Below are 18,579 nucleotides of genomic sequence, written 5' to 3' on the forward strand. Positions count from 1 at the left end.
AAAATTCACTTATAAAGTGACCCGCCTATTTGCAGTTTAGTAAGTCATCCACAATATATTGGTATCTTTTCTGAAATACATCATGCCATGACATACTCATGGGGCAAATGTAGGTACTTTGCTGCCTCCTAACAGTAGGTATATCTGTCACAGAATGAAAGCATTGCTCAGATGCAATTCTTCTATCCTTTGACCCACACAAAGAAAAATTTAGGAAAAAAATAAGTTCTTCTTGCAACATCGCATACTAGCATATTATGAAAGACTTGAAACAAAGTCCTCCAGCGGCACGCTGTCACCGCTGAATGTGCTTCCATCTTCACCTGGTGTTTCTTCTGGGTTTGCGGGCTCTGGCCACTTGAATGGCTAAGCTGCGACAGTGTCAATCTCGCACAATCGCGCGGGAGTCTCGGCGGCGGGTTAGAGCTACAAAAGAATAAAACGAGAATGCTGTTGCTACAGATCACATGCATTGGCGACGCCACCGGCTACCAAACTAGCAAATATCTCCTAAACATGCACCATTGAGGCCCCATACACACGAGAGGATTTATCCGCAGATACGGTCCAGCGGACCGTATCCGCGGATAAATCCTCTCGAGGATTTCAGAGGATTTCTATGCGATGGCGTGTACACACCATCGCATTGAAATCCGCGCTAAAATCCTCTGCCGATGACGTGTCGCGCCGTCGCCGCTATTATGACGCGGCGACGGGCGCGACGCTGTCATATAAGGAATTCCACGCATGCGTCAAATCATTACGACGCGTGCGGGGAATCCCTTTGGACGGATGGATCCGGTAAGTCTGTACAGACGAGCGGATCCATCCGTTGGAATGGATTCCAGCAGATGGATTTGTTGTGCATGTCAGCAAATATTCATCTGCTGAAAATCCATCCCAGGGGAGATTTATCTGCGGATAAATATCCGACGGAGTGTACACACCATAGGATCTATCCGCAGAAACCCATTTGATGGGATTTAGCTGCGGATAGATTCTATGGTGTGTATGGGGCCTCAGGAGATATTCATTTTACCTACAGGTAAGCTTTATTATAAGCTTATCTGTAGGAAAAAAACACAGAGAGGAGTTTTCTACCATTTTAATCATGGAATCAGGATGTTTTCCTGTGGACAAAGTGGAGGGTTATGCAGTTCTTCTTTAAGCATACTTTTTAAAATCATTATACAGTAAAAATTATTTGAGTGTAGATTACAACCCAAATATTCTGACTTCTCAATGTGAGTCAGAACACTTTTCCCTTGATGAGTCTTAAAAATGATGCTGCAAATAATTTGCAGCTATTATGAGGATGCCATCTCCGTAGCAGCTCATTTAATCCAATTAAGAACAGAGAGAGCTATTCATTTAGCCTTTTTGTAAATACACATTTCATTTTCACATTAAGATTTTCTGGGACATATGTCACTGCTAAATGTGTAATTTAATAAAACCAAAATCCTGAATTTACATCTGTTGCAGAAATGGAATGTGTGCTATGTAACCTGGAAGGTAAATTATATCTGCTTATTTATCGCTTTCATTTTTGGCAGACTGATAGTTCATGGCGATATTTTCTGCCAAATGTATAATTTGTTGATTATAACAACTAGCAATGTTTGCACATGAAAGCATGAAGCTCAAAACACGAGTTTTGGAAGCATCTGACAAAAACAGCTTAGAGACAGTAGGCAGCAAAACTGGTGTTAGCTTAGGAGATTGTTGTGTACATTAAAAGCAAAAATTATAATATATGTAAAGTCTATGTGAACCAATCCAATAAACATCTCTTGTTTGTTTCCTTGGGGCTGTTGAACATATCAATAAAAGTAGTTGTTTAAAAAGAGCAAAAAAAAGAAACCTGTTGACCAATGTGTCCAGTGCACACTTCCTGTGTTACCTTCGGGGAAGTTCTTACTTTACACTACAGAACAATTACTCTTTCTTCTGTGGAGATTATGGCAATGGTCAGGATATAGTATTTTATTCGATAACAGGGCAGGGCTGACACAAAGTTTTGCAATTTTTGTCCTCAACAAAAGCACGTGGTACCCTACTACGAAAAAAATTAGGAGCTGGGTGCATTTATGGCAGATCAAAGGTATATTTATCTACTTATAGAGTTGTATTGCTTATGTGTTTTTTTTTTCTTGACACATGCTGTTGTGTACCTTCCTAACTGCTTACCTAATTTTGTAGGATGTACTGACTGGGGTGTTATGCACATCCCTAAAGCAGATGTCTATGATGTTAAAAACCTGCCCTTGGGTCCACTGGTCTGATGATGTCATGGCTCCTCCTTCCTCTACTCACTTAGTAATAGGTGGCAGTCCTTACAGATGCATTGAAAGGAGCTAACATAATGATGTGGGAGCACTGTGCAGTGCAGATATACTTTAAACCCAGGCTTAGTGATGAAACCACCCCAGGGGGTGAGTTCATGAGAGCCTGGGATCATAGGAAGTGGGTTGATTTACACTGGCCATCATTTAACCCAAGCAAAGTGAAGACCTCTTGTAGCGATCAAGAAGTGTTGCTCGGGACAGCTGCAGATTAAAGGTGACACTTATGTTTTTCGTTCAATCGATTTTTATTGCTTTTTTTTTTTTTCAAAAAAGTAAACACGCACATTGCTTCAACCATAAAACAATGCATATATTTTATCTTTTAATTGGCTATTTGTTTTTCTATTTATCTGAGGTTCTACATTGAAGTTGACCAGTGGAAAAGATTATACTAAAGCTGAGATTAGCATAGAACATAATGTGCCAGATTGTAATTTTGTTGTGACAGTCCGCCTCTCTGCTTCCAGAGCCCCCTGGCTTCCTATGCAAATATTAACTATTTGATGTTTCACATTTCTACAGGCATAGGTATAGTAAGCTCATTGTCTTCCCATGTAGCAATGCTCAGGCCTAGTGATTGGTAGCTCAAGCATTGAACACTGCATTGTGGGAGGGGTGTGTCTATTTTGGGGAGAGCTCCTACAATGCGTATGTGTAGCAGATGAGGCAGGCTCTCACACTGATGGCATCTGATGTGGTATCTTATGGGGCCTTCTACCTGCTAACAGCCTTAATGTAAAGGGACAGTCTACCAAAAAAATATATTTTGAGTATAGGTGGAACCTAGTGAATTGAGTTAGCCTCTGGCATCTTATATATCCTAAATACACCAACAATGAGATCTCCCTGCCATTATTTCCCACATCTGTTTCTGTCCACCTGAAAGTTATTAATGTTCCCATGCACTTTTACACATTCCAGCATTCTTCATAATTTAAATTAAATTAAGGGCCAGCAGGGATAGCGAGAATCCCTCATAATATCCACAATAGGTGTGCAGACCCAGGGGCATTTTTGTTTTGGGGTGGACTAACCCCGTACCTTTTTTAAAGTACTAATTCACTTTTACTGCTGCTGTTAGGCCCCATACACACGAGAGGATTTATCCGCAGATACGGTCCAGCGGACCGTATCCGCGGATAAATCCTCTCGAGGATTTCAGAAGATTTCTATGCGATGGCGTGTACACACCATCGCATTGAAATCCGCGCTGAAATCCTCTGGCGATGACGTGTCGCGCCGTCGCCGCTATTATGACGCGGCGACGGGCGCGACGCTGTCATATAAGGAATTCCACGCATGCGTCAAATCATTACGACGTGTGTGGGGAATCCCTTTGGACGGATGGATCCGGTGAGTCTGTACAGACGAGCGGATCCATCCTTTGGGATGGACTTCAGCAGATGGATTTGTTGAGCATGTCAGCAAATATTCATCTGCTGAAAATCCATCCCAGGGGAGATTTATCCGAGGATAAATATCCGCAGGAGTGTACACACCATAGAATCTATCCGCTGAAACCCATTTGATGGGATTTATCTGCGGATAGATTCTATGGTGTGTACGGGGCCTAACTGTTAGGATTGTGCTAATCTGTATAGCTTCACTAACAGCAACAAGCCTGTTATATCAATAGTAACAACCCTGGTATTTACACAATGATAGCCTTCAAATAAAAGTAATATTGCTTTCTCTGTTCTTTATTTTTTTATTACCAAAGAACCTCACTTCAATGAACACAAAACAGGTTATGCTTATTGCACATGCTTACTGTAATATAGAATGCACTATTTAAAAAAAAAAAAGTTTAATATTGGCCAAGTGTCATAAACATATGAATGTGAACAGCTCACCTTACAACAGTAGATAATTGTTCACTGTACATTGTATGCATGTATGTAAAGATATTAGCATTTTTCTCTGTGGCTGTGAATTTACATCTGTGGGCTAGCCAGTGCCATAGACAAGGTCAACCCCAGCTGACTCGTAGAATGTTGCATGGCTTATATGATGTTCTTTTTAAAGATGGTTGGCATATCCACCTGACTGATTACAGGTACTGTGGGGTTGATTTACTAAAACTGGATAGTAAAAAATCTGGTGCGCCTGTACATGGTGGCCAATCAGCTTCTAACTTCAGCTCGTTCAATTAAGCTTGGACAATCAAACCTGGAAGCTGATTGGTTTCTATGCAGAGCTGCTACAGAGTTTGCACTCTCCAGTTTTGGTAAATCAACCCCTGTATGTTTTATTTATAGAATAGTTGGGTAATTCAGTATTCTAAAGACCTGTAAACATCTTGATATACTATATAATATTTGACCTATTAAACTGTTACTTTGCCATGAATAATTTGTTAAAATATAGAAAAATAGAAGTAACTATTCTAGATAAGTACAGTAATGCTTTGTTGCAAAAGTAATAAATAAATTAAAGACAAGGCTCATTTAGTAGCGACGTGAATATAAAACCATGTGACTGTCTTTAAAGTTCTGCCCGTTTCAGTTAACTTACCAGCTGATTAGTTTATGTCTTGTGATTAAAAATATTTTTTTTATATTGTCTTGTATGTGAACTGAGTCAGCTTTTATTTCCTCTTTGCCAAAGGACATGCTGTACTTGAAAGACTATGGAACAAAATGCCAGTTGTATTGAATTCATTCATAAATAAAAACAGGTTTTCAACTTGAGTTAGGTTGTCATATTATTTCACATGTCCAACTGTCCCTTGCTGGTCCCAAATCCCTCCAGCATTCCATCTTTTAGGCTTCATCCAAAAATAAATCTAATATTCTATTGGCCTTTACTGTTTTATTTGAAAAAGGGTACCTTTTTATCATGTATCTGGTTGGGAGCTGAAGTCATGAGAGGGCTTTCCTTGCAGCTAAGGTTGAATCACCTTGGAAGGTGATGGCAGGGAGTGCAAAGCGCATAGGCATGCGTGTGCTGTTACGTTGGTCTGCTGAGAGCGGTTTTAAAAAGTGTTTGACTAAGTGATTCTCAGGCAGGTGGTTATAGGTGACAGCAGGAACACAGGGAACAATTGCGGCAGGGCAGGTCCACTGCAACAACAAGTGATACGATAACACCCATGGAGGAAGCTGGATTAGACTGGCAGGGCGGAACTGGAGAAGCGTAGTGGAAGCCAAGATCCAAGCCAGAGTAATTCAAGGGAACACTCAAAGTTCCAACAGTGTGAAGACAGCAGAATGGATAGTGTCTGTAGAGAGGGAAAGAATACGGCCTGGCTGTCTTGTGTCCAAACAGGCAGGTATCCAGAGATGTTTGGGTACCTTAAGCTTTCTCTCCTCGTCAGGAGCCTTTCCCCGCCGCTAGTTCTGTCCCTACCAGGCGGGGTACCTGTCCCTACTCTACCAACTTGCAGATATGTGCCAAACTTGGGAGCCAAGGACTTAAATAGGCTCTGCCTGACTTAAGATGAGTGCCAGAGTCACACGGGGTGGCAGCATCCAATCGGATGCTTCCCCAGTGACCCAGGAAACCATAGAGGAACTATGGAGTTGATTTACTAAAACCAAATAGTCTGTGCACTGCAATTGCAGTTGCTCTAGATCTGAGGGGAACATGCAAGGAAAATAAAAAAAACATTTTTGCCTGCACATGATTGGATGATAGAAATCAACAAAGCTTTCCCTCATTTCAGAGCTTCCCCTTGGATCTAGCACAACTGCACTTGCAGTGCACAGTATATTTGGCTTTAGTAAATCAACCTCCCAGTTCCTCTTGACATCCATTCTAACTGCAGTGCTGCTGCAGAAGAGCACCACCTGCAGTGGAGAAAGAAAACTGAACCTGCCTGCAAACTGGATTCACAACAAGAGGTCAAGCAAAGGGAAAGTCTAATGCCACGTTTTTAATGATCTAGAAAAAAAACAACGTTTTTTTTCAACCTAATTATTGTTAAGCTGGCCTTGCCTACACACGATCGTGAAAAAAAAATGCTCTAGCAAAGCGCAGTGATGTACAACACGTACGACGGCACTATAAAGGGTAAGTACCATACGGATGGCGCCACCCTTGGGGCTGCTTTTGCTGATTTTGTGTTAGTAAAACTTTGGGCAGAGACGATTCGCTCTTTTCAGTCTGTTACCAGAACGAGCGCTCCCGTCTCATAACTTGCTTCTGAGGGTGCGCGGTTTTTTTTCGTCATTAAAGCCCACACACGACAATTTTTTACAATGTTAAAAACGACAACGTTAAAAACTACGTGAAAATTTAGAACATGTTCTAAATTTTTAATGGCCATTTTTAACGTCGCGAAAAATGCTCTGGAGCCCAAATACGATAGTTTTTAATGACATTAATTTTTTTTTAATTTTTTACATCGCGAAAAACGGTCACGTGGACGCGGCATTAGAAGGTATATCAGGATAACGCAGCATACATGGGAGCAAGGAGCACGGATAAGCTAATGATAATCCAGCAATCTTCTGTCACTGCTTCCTTCATTAAATAGGGCCTTTAGTGCCAGTTACAAAACTGGATGGGTATGTGCAATGCTTCTGCAGGAGTCCATGTTGGATACTGGTAGAAATTGCATGCCTGTGCCTTCTCACATACGCACCTCTATTCTGGACAGTGCCCTGATACTTGTATATGGTTGTGTTGCATACTTTCAATTATTGGTATAAAGGAAACATTTAGAGCCGGTTCACACTAGGGCGACACGACTTCCAGCGCGACTTTCGGAGGCGACTCCGACACGACTTGAACATAAACCACAGGGCGATCTGGGGCGATTTACAACACGACTTGAAGTCGTCTCCAGGACAGGAGACTTTCCAGTGGCCAATAAAACAACAATCAGCTCTGGGAGAGGGAGGGGGAGGGAGGGGTGCAGGAGATGTTTCCCTGATAAATGTATGTTATCTTCCTGGAAAGTAGCTTCAGATAAGACAGTGATCCGACTTCTGAGGCGACTTCCATTGAAATCAATGGGTACAAATCGCCTACAAGTCGGATTGAAGTAGTACAGGAACCTTTTCTGAAGTCGGATCGCCTTGAGTCGTGTGTATTAACACTGCTCCCATTCACTTCCATTGTTTTTCTCTACAGTACGACTTGGGACGACTTGAGGCGACATGAAGTCGGATCGCAAGTCGCCCCAGTGTGAACCGGCTCTTATGGTTTCATTTTTAACTCCACAGACAACATTTTGTGCTATGTGAAAAGATGATTCTGAAGGAAACACTAAGACATCTTTGGGCTGCACTAAGTTGGCAGTAGCTTACACTATTTTACTCTATACCCAAAGTTTCATCCACCCAAGTTATTCCTGTACAGCAGCCTCTTAGCAGTAATAGAATTTATTTTGTATTACCAGCTTCATTGCTGCTCCTTTTCTGACATTGCTGCTCCAAGGTAAAAATCCATTTATCTAATTAAGCATACCATTATCATATAATATATTTATCTGGACACCTCTCAAGATGTGCTTACACCAAAAAAGGGTGACTTGTATGGCAACTCAAAATGGACCCATATTGGTCATGTGAATACTGTAAAGGAAGTGAACTGCCAAAGATGAGAGTTCACTTATCTTTAAAGTGTCTAAGGCTGCCATAGATAATACAATTTTCTTATTCAATTTCTTTTAGATTTACCTTCAACTATGTAGAGCAAGGGCCTGCATGATTGCATACAAATTTAAAGTATTTAGGTTTGACCTTGTATTATATCGTTTTAGTTAGGGATGCACTGATGACAATACCAGTATCTATATCGGTGCTGATACCAGGCATTTGAGCAAGTATTGGTACTCGTCCAAATGATCCCTATACCAACACTTTGAGGTGCGATTTGCGTTAATACAAAATGAAAGGGCACAATTCGCACTGCAAGAAATCGCATGCGATTTGAATAGGAACGTGGTACGATTCTTGTCTGAATTGCATGTGATTTCCCCCACTGCTCCTGTGTGTGTGTGTATGTATAGAAGAGCCATCTAGTGGGCAGTTTAAAACTCATACAATTCAGCAGATGGAGTGCTGTTCTAGTAAGTAGGTAGAGACAGATTAGAAGTTTAAAGCAGAAATCATTTATTGGAAAACTGGAGCTCCTGGGGGCGGACGGTGAGTCCAATGGATTCTGGATCGATGGACATCCTCTTTGGTTGCCTGCACAGTACTGTCTCCATAGAGGAGCACTTCTGCAAGTGCATGGCATTTCCCCCAGCTGGTGGTAATGAGCTCTGATCACAGCTGTCATTTCCAGGTGCCCTGGCCATTGCCGACTCCGTCCATTGATCTGGCATCCATTGGGCTCACCGCCCCAGAAGCTCCAGGGTTAGAGTCAACCATTCATTCCAAAAGGCTTAGCAGAGTAAACTACGGAACCCGAGAGTCACAGTGCCTCACTGGCACACTACCATCTCGGATATTAAACTGATAAGAACAGATTTTTGGTTGAAAATGTATACTTTATTTTGCAAGAAAATATACAAAAAACAAATACTTCAGCAGGGTACATTCCACTCTGTACTGCAACGCAGCGCATACATACACTACATAACAATACAGTTCCAATCATACAAATAAATTACATTCATCCTGCGGTATGATGCCCGATGTGTTGTGCAGAGTAATAGTACCCCGAAGCATCACATCATGCATCACGCCACATTACCCTGAAAGCAGTACTTCAAAAACATGTCACAAAATGTCAAGTCATATACTGTCAAAATAGCATTAAAATGGGCAATGGGTGTGATTGGGGGGGGGGGGGAAGAGTTCACAGGCCCAAAGCTTTATTTGAACTGCCAGTGGATACACGCAGGTGGGAGGGGGGGCAATCTTCGGACATCCTCTTCCTTCTTAAAGTCCAGAACCCGAGAGTCACAGTGCCTCACTGGCACACTACTATCTCCCTGCATGGGCTTGTGATCTATTTACATAATGTCGTCAGTCTGTTCAGTTTTCCAAAAACTGATTGCTGCTTTGATCTTCTAATCTGTCTCTACTCACTTACTGAAACAGCGCTCCCTCTGATGAATTTCGTGAGTTTTAAACTGCCCACTAGATGACCCTTCTATACACACACACACATGGAAATCACGTGCGATATTTTACAGTGCTATTTGCGCCAAATTTTTTGTGTTGATCCAAATAGACCGCAAAATATCGGTACTCAGTTACAGCAAGTACTTGATTGCAAGTATCGGTACTTGCCGATGAAAAAACAGTATCGGTGCAACCATAGTTTCAGTATATAGTAATAGTTTCAGTAAATTTTAATGGTTTCAGTAAATCTAAAGGTAAATTGTACTAGAAAATTATATACTGTATGGCCAGCCTAAAGGTTCATTTATTTTTTTCTTAAAATAATAAACATCAGGTATTTACTACTTACTTGCTCTGTGCAATGGTTTTGCACAGAGCAGCCCCGATCCTTCTCTCCTTGGGGCCCCTGCCAGTGCTTCTGGTCCCTCCCCCTTGGTGGGTGCCCTCATATGAAGTTGCTTGCTCTGGGGGCACTTGTGCATGCTCGCTCCTTCTGTGTGTCTATGGGGCACCTAGAGCATGGTTCAGTCCCACCCTCTGCTCCCTCCTCACTGGTTGTGATTGACAGCAGTGAGACCCAGTGGCTCCCACTGCTGTAACTCAGCCAATGAGAAGTGAGAGACCCTGTGCAGAATAGGTATCAGGCTCAGGTAAGTAATAAGGGGACTGTGTGGGGAGCCGCACATTGTTTTTTTCTAAACTTGATACATAGAATGCATGAAGGTAAATAACATCCACCCTTTAAAACCACTTTAATAAGGGATGTTAAAATCACAGTCCTAGTGTCACCAGCCGTACATTTTCAATCCATAGCAGAGAGAATAGTATATTTAAAATAAATCACAGCTCAGTTCTTTCACATTCAGGAATCCATTAAACAATAGAAATGTTTATAATATAAGCTACACTAATGTTTAGATTTATACTGACATCTAAATCTGTAAGTGAATAGAAAGCAAAGCTTTGTTCCAAACCCAATCTGTTCTAACATAAAATATTGAAAGCATTTAACATTACTGGAAGAAAACGAACAGAAATGTTCCCATAAATGTGATTGTGGTCTAGTGTCCTTTTCATTTTTTGTTTTCTTCTATCACCCAGATGTTAAATGCTTAGGTCACATGTCTTACTGTACTCAAAGTTTTACAATGCAACACAATAAGCAAACAAAGATGTTTTTGTATTTCATGTATAAAAATGTTTGTGCTTAATTGTATGAGTTGGTTTATGTTTTTTCAGAAGGTGCGGAGCTATGAGATTAAAGATTCAAGATATTTTGAAAATCTGCTCCATCCCCTAATTCACAAGCGTACAAGTCTTTGATTGTCAATGTGTAGGCCTATGACCTTGCAGCTGGTGTAGAGCTAAAAGATAAAAATTCTGAAAGGTTTTGAAAATCTGACCCATCCCTACAATTGCAAGTGCGCAAGGCTTTGATTTCTTCCAATGATTCAGCTACTACTCATATACTATTATAATAAAAAGGTACTTTATCACTATAACCCTGGCTTCTCTATCTCAGCTCCTTTAAAGTCACATGCTAATCTGAAGTCTGTAAAGGGGAATATTACGGCATGAGGAGGATGTGGTGGGGCAGTTAGAGATATCATCAGTAAAAGTATTGAAAACCTGTACTGAGTAAAACATAGATGCTGTCATTGTTGACCTGATTTTAGAAATGCTAGTTGCCTGGTTGAAATTTGCTTTAATGCTTCCAAATAACCAACCCAAAACAAGCATACATCGTGTAACTCAGAGTGAACTGCGCCGTTACATATGACAAAACGCGTAGGAAGGAGCCTGTTGTGAAGTCACTACATCAATGCTGGAAGCGACTGGGAATCTATCATGTGTATACCCACAGATAATATACCAAAAAGTGCTTTTTACTTGAAGGATATGTTAGTGTTATTATTTCTCTATTCAATAAACCTTTTATATACAGAGTTATGCTATGCAAGGTCTATCTGCTTATTTTTAAACATACTGTATATACTGTGGAGCATTTTATTGCGGATCATAGGATATTGCTACATTACATGCCCAAATTGACCTAGCTGTAATGGATGGTCAATTTTATCTGGTAAGCCAGGGATATGCAATTAGCGGACCTCCAGCTGTTGTAGAACTACAAGTCCCATGAGGCATAGCAAGACTCTGACAGCCACAAGCATGACACCCAGAGGCAGAGGCATGATGGGACTTGTAGTTTTGCAACAGCTGGAGGTCCGCTAATTGCATATCCCTGTGGTAAGCCTTGCGTTTGATCACTGGTCGGAGGTTTGGACATAACACACATGCTTCTGTTGGAAGCTGCTTTTACACTTCATATTTTTTTCAACAATCACAGATTGATATCTGATCACTGGAACTATTGTGGACTTTATTTCTTATCCAGGTGATTGTGGTCACTTTCTTTTCCTCTTTTTTTTCTTTTTTTTAATCACAACATTTTGTATTTATTTTTCTGATGCTATGCTATTAGATCACATGGTATGTTGCAGCTGTATGTTTGCTTTGGATTTTAGCTTGACTTAGCACAGTTGTCATTACCATTTTATAAGAACACCTGAACTGCATATTTGATGTGGGTCATCGACTGAAAGAACTAAAGCCAGAGAGTAAAGTAAGCCTGTGTCTAGAGTTTGCACACTAATGTATTTATATATTCTGAACAAGCAGTAAAATCATTAAGGGAATTGAGAAAACAAAGGGAATTGAGAATAATTGGGGAACATGTGGCCAACATAAACATCTGATAGACGAGGTGATAGAGACAAAATTTTGCTCCAGAAGGAGGCAAAATTAATCTTTGTTTTAAACTTTATGGTCATTCATGGTCTCAATAATGAGCTTTCACTGCAGTCTTTTCTATAGTTCTCCCCAGGATGCACTTGGGTAGGCGATGTATGGTATTTGCATTGGGGTATTTTGTTTCCCCGGATTGACCCGGTGATATGAGGTTATATAAGTGAGTTTGTGTTGCTCTTCTCTCTTTCTACTTTCTACTCCTTTTCAAGGGCTATGGTTACTCTTTCTCATGCCCATAGGTCGATTATGTAATCATATATTTTGCCTTGCTATGTTTTTGCTTCTTATACCCACATGTATTAGTCAAGGAAAAGCTAAAATGGGGGGAGTGAGGAAACAGGTTGAATAGTTAGATAGATATCTGTGTCTATAAATAGGCTGACCCTCAAAGGAGGAAAAGACCATGAGAAGCAACCTAGATTTCGGTCCTGAGGAAGTCCTAAAGGAGAGGGATGAAACGCTTGGATGTATTGAGTCACGTGGCCTGCCCTCCACGTCCTCCCACAGCAGCCAGCATACATGCTTGTTTGTACCTTTAGCCGTCAACTTTCGTGGCAGGCTGGAAGCCGGATAATGCTTTACAATTGCAGATGGTATGCTTCTTTAAAGAGTCATGGTGATTAAGAATGAACCAGTGTTCGACCCCCCGGTTCGGTTTGCAGCAGAACATGCGAACAGACAAAAAATGTTTTCGAAAGTCTATGGGACATGAACATAAAAAAATCAAAAGTGCTCATTTTAAAGGTTAATATGCAAGTTATTATCATAAAAAGTGTTTGGGGACATGGGTCCTGCCCCAGGGAACAAGAATCAATGCAAAAAAAAAAGTTTTAAAAACAGCCGTTTTTTCGGGGGCAGTGGTTTTAATAATGCTTAAAGTGAAACAATAAAAGTTAAATATTTCTTTAGGCCCTTCAGGTCTGGTATGGATATTAAGGGGAACCCTGCGCCAAATAAAAAAAAATGCCGTGGGGTTCCCCCACAAATCCATACCAGACCCTTCAGATTTTAAGGGGAACCCTACTCCAAAATAAAAAAAAATGGCTTGGGGTTCCTCCCACAAATCCAAACCAGACCCTTATCCAAGCACGCAACCTGGCAGGCCGCAGGAAAAGAGAGGGGGACAAGAGAGCGCCCCCTCCTGAACCATACCAGGCCACATGCCCTCAACATGGGGACATGTTAACGGGGATAAGGGCCCCTTGTGAATTGGTAAGGGGTACATTGTACCTCTACATTTCACAAAAAAAGTGTCAAAATGTTAAAAATGACAGGAGACGGCTTGGGACAAGTCCTTTATTAAAAATAAAAATAGCGATGTAATCCATTCTCGATCTCCAGCGATGTAATCCATTCTTGATCTCCAGCAATGATCTCCAGTGATGATCTCTAGTGAGGATACGACGCACACGATCCTGCCTCCACTGGAGGCACCTGATGCCAGCCTGACAGCTATTATATAGCTGAGGGCGGGGGCAGAGACCCAAGGGGATTTGCCGGTGGTTACCCAGTGACGTGTACGAGTGAGATACTGTGTGTAGATATATATGTATACAGTGTGCAGGCTCCTGGCTCAGTCTGTTTGTACTAGTGTCATAGTGTCTTTCATGCTGATGTTGAACCTGCCACTGAGGACAGCCTAGCATCTACTTTTGTGCTGAAAGAGATAAAGGGGGTTATTTACGAAAGACAAATCAACTTTGCACTACAAGTGCAAACTACAAGTGCAAAGAGCACTTGAAATTGCACTGAAAGTGCACCTGGAAGTGCAGTCGCTGTTGATCCGAGGGGGACATGCAAGGAAAATAAAAAACAGCATTTTAGCTTGCACATGATTGGATGATAAAATCAGCAGAGCTTTCCCTCATTTCACATCTAGATTTACAGTGACTGCACTTCCAAGTGCACTGTGCATTTGCATTTGCTTTTCGTAAATAATCCCCAAAGTGTTATAACTGGATTGGTTGGGCTATTGAGGGCCAAAAAAAAAAAACACAGCACACAACACCAATCTAATTTACCCTGCTCCTAATTCATCTAAAAACTCACACCCATAGACCAAACCAACAAAAATAAAATAGATGATGAAAGGGAAATTTTAATGACAGTAATATTAATAATCAAAATAGTAAAAGAAAATGATAACAGTGATATGCTACACACGATCTTGAGGTAAAATGATTAACCCTCCTGGCGGTAACCCCGAGCGTGACTCGGGGTGGATTTTTTCTGCTGCAATCGGTATCCCAGAGTCACGCTCGGGGTAAGCTATGCAGAGCCTGCAGCGTGCGCTGGCTTACCTTGTCCTGGATCCAGCGATGTCACTGCGCTGTGTGAGCGAACGGGACCTCGCTCGATTAACACAGCATCCTCCTGTGCCGCCGATCTCCGTTCCCTGCGACGTTACGACGCACGGGAGCGGAGATCGGCGCCAAATTCAAAAAAGTAAACAAACACTATACATACAGTATACTGTAATCTTATAGATTACAGTACTGTATGTAAAAAAAAACACACACCCCTTGTCCCTAGTGGTCTGCCCAGTGTCCTACATGTTCTTTTATATAATAAAAACATTTATTTCTCCCTGCAAACTGGAGATTGTCCATAGCAACCAAAAGTGTCCCTTTATGTCAAAAATAGTTTTAGATCAGCTAGAAAACAGCGATAATAAATTATAATCACTTGCAGAATTGTGCGATAGCGATTTGTGGGGAAATTCGTCATAAAAAAAAAATAATGACAGCGACAATTCTGCAACTGAGAAAATGTCAGTGATTTTGAGTTGATTACATTATTGAATAATTTTTATTAGAATTATATTATTATTTGTTATAATTATTTATAATTATTTATTATATTATAATTTATCATTTTGTTTTTAAAAAAAATTCATACCCGGGATGCCTATTAGATTCTTGTTTGGTCAGATTTAAGTGAGTTATTCCTAAGAATTACAGGCCTACAGTATAAAACGCCAAATTTCCTTGCAAATAATTGTACCGCTTTTGGTACGTAATTCCAGACAGAATCATACCGCCAGGGAGGTTAACAAGGTGAGGATCTAGCACAAGCATAAAAGAATGTAATTTGGGTAGCCCAAAAAACAAATCTGCATTTATCTAGCTATGAGGGTGCTGCTCTTGGACCAGAGAGGGTGCTCTCTTCAATCATTAAAAAACAAAAGGAAAGACAAGAGTGCTGCAAACTCCCTAGTATAGTATATTAAGCATAAAGCATTTATTTAATGAATAAAATACACTCACAAAGATAGCATGTGCTAGGCATACCAGTCTGGGTCACCTGGAAGCCAGGAGTGATAGAGTGTAAACCTGGACGCATGCCTTGGACACCGGCAAGGGGATAAGAGGGCACATCCAATGCAAAAAAACGCTGACACTGGAGGAATTCTGTCACCTATGCACAGCCCTGGAAATGGAGGCCGCATGATGTAGCCGATATTGACATGCACAGTAGGATACAGGGAGGCATTTCAAAGCTTCAAGCTTCCTTCTCAGACAGGCGCAAGGCTGCCATTTGAAATCATGGGGCCCTGTACAGCCTACCTAACAGAGCCCCCTTGAACATCCAGAGGACAATAATGAAGCTTCACGTCAAGCATGCCATAGTGAATTGTGGGTTAGGCTTAAAAGCTGAGACTATAAACAGAGTGCAGGTGTCAGGAGTATATATTGTACATAGTGCAGGAGTCAGTCTATTTCTGGGAGTTTTGCATCTGTTACAGTGTTTCTCCAGTGTCAGCGGCTTTATTCCATCACAAGTGTGCTCTCATCCCTTTGCCGGTGGCCAGGGAAATGGTCATGGTTTACACTTCATAATTCCTGGCTTCCAGGTGACCAAGACTATTCTGCCTAGCACATGTTATCTTTGTGAGTGCATTGAATCATTCGTTCAATAAATGCTTAAAGAGGAGTTCCACCCAAATTTGGAACTTCCTCTTAACCCACTCCTCTCCCCCTTACATGCCACATTTGGCATGTCATTTTTTTGGGGGGGGAGTGGGGGCTTCAGCACGAGTGGGACTTCCTGTCCCACTTCCTCCTTCCTGTAGGCGACTAAGCTTAATCGCCTTCAGGAAGTGGCTGCTGTAGGCGATCGCCTAGGACACGTCACAGGTCCTAGGCGATCTCCTGGCCAATTACACGGCGCGGCGCGGGGCCGCGCCGCTCGCGCATGCGCAGTGCCGCGCCGCTCACGCTCGCGCATGCGCAGTGGGTGCCCGGCCGTGAAGCCGAAAGCTGTCACGGCCGGGTGCCCACACTGAAGATGAAGACGCCGGCCGGGGAGGGGGGGAGAGGAGCGGAGCCCCGGCTGGCGCATCGCTGGAGCGCTGGAGCAGGTAAGTGCCTGTTTATTAAAAGCCAGCAGCTACACTTTTTGTTGCTGCTGACTTTTAATAAACATAAAAATGGCTGGAACTCCCCTTTAAGGCTTAACATACTACACTAAGGGGTTTGTGCTCTTGTCTTTCCTCTTGTTTTTCAGAGAAGCAATATTACTCATTGTGATACATATTGATTCATTGAAGCATCTGATGTTGAGCTATAGCCAGTAGAGAATTTACTTTGCTGGACTGCATCTACCCACTGGCTGTGTGTAATCATTTTACTTACAGAGCTGACTCAGATTAGACTTGGATGGATTTGGGTTAGTTAGTTACCACCTCAAGTTACTTGAACCAGCACTTACACTTTTGGTTCCAGCATTACATCACCCCCTTTTTTTGTATTATTCTGTCTCCACCGGGAAGCCCCTATTTGTTTCATCATCCCACATGGGAACTGCCTACTATTGCATTCCTTGGTACTTGGCTACTGTTTTTTGATACATATATTGTTTTTTGTGGGTACAGCATTTTGATTGTCTAGTACTGTCATGGGAAGACCCAAGGTGTTTTTATAAGGGTAGGGAGGGGTTTAGGAGGATTTTTTTTACAGGGGATGAGGACCAGTGGTCTTTGATGCTCAGGTAGGTTTTGACCAGCTGAGCACAATATAAATGTTGTAATTACAATGATTCAATAAAAACAAAAATATATAAGGTGGCCTTAGTTGGTCTTTTCCACATTATCTTTTTTTTGGGGGGGCTTTGTGTTATAAGTACTTTGCCACCATTTTTTGCCTTATAGAACACAGTCAGCATGAAACACATTGCGAAGTTTAATCAAAAAGGCTAAAACATTTACAATTAGTACAATGCTATTTTGTAATTTAATGTTATGGAAATTACCTTTTAATTTAGAAGTATTAGATGTACAGCTAGCTATGTTTTTCTAAAAAGGTCAGAATATCCCATGTTTTCTTCTTTGCAAATATGGCACAACTGTTCTGCAGAGAGCTCTTCCCAGAACTCCCATCCCCTGTTCTTGTAATCGGTTATATACCTAGCCAAGAAATTTGAATAGAGGTTGGCAAAAGATTACATGCATTCCATGCTCTTTTCTGCACTGTTTGTCTTGCACAGGGAAAAATTGCTGCACATCTGACGGAATGTCAGAGTTGTAAAATGTTTCTTATTACATACACTAAGGCCACTAATCCTGTAATTACAATCTGCAGAGCCTCCCATTTGTGCAATGTCAGGGCCTACCTCCATATGTATAAAACAATAGCAAGCCATGTAATTAAGTTTGCTAAAAATCTTTTCTAGTACAACTTGACAATACTTCAAAACTTGTACAAATAATTTCAATAATACACATCCTACTTCCAATGCATATCTAAAGGCACTATTAATGCATTAAAATAGAACATGTTCTCTATGTAATCTCTGATGGAATTCATCTGAATTTCCGATGGAATTGCTCCGATGGGGCATACACACGTCCGTCTGACTTTTTCCATCGGACATTTCGATCGTGTACGGAGCTTTAGTCTGTTATTTTTCAACTTCCTTTATTAGACCAAGCAGTCCAGTAAAATGGCAGTTAGAGAGTTGAGACAAACAGGGAGAGACAGGGGAGCTTAGCTTTTGTTCATTTATGTAAACCTACTGTATATCCCCCCTAGAAAAAAATGTTGCTGCAATTGCTTTAACAAGTGTTAGCTGGAATTTGTTTGTCAAGTCCATCTAAATCTGCAAGTGCATCTCTACAGACTGACAATGCTTCTGTCCAAAAGTGTGTACATAACTCCTGCATCCAGTGTGGAGACACCCTAAGACCAGTGTGTTACTGGCCAGATCTCCAGGTGAATAAAAGGAAAAAAAGCCTAAGAACATATAGCATTTAAAAGGTAACTTCACTTTCCAGGGGGAAAAAAGGCAAAAAAAATACAATTGTTACACAAGCCATATTGTAAATGAATGTTAATAAAATGACCTTTGAGGTGTTCTGTACACAAATAGTTTACAATATACCCCCAGCAATTTAATTGTCCTGC

Source organism: Rana temporaria, chromosome 1 (genome assembly GCF_905171775.1).
Source record: "Rana temporaria chromosome 1, aRanTem1.1, whole genome shotgun sequence".
NCBI lineage: Eukaryota > Metazoa > Chordata > Amphibia > Anura > Ranidae > Rana > Rana temporaria.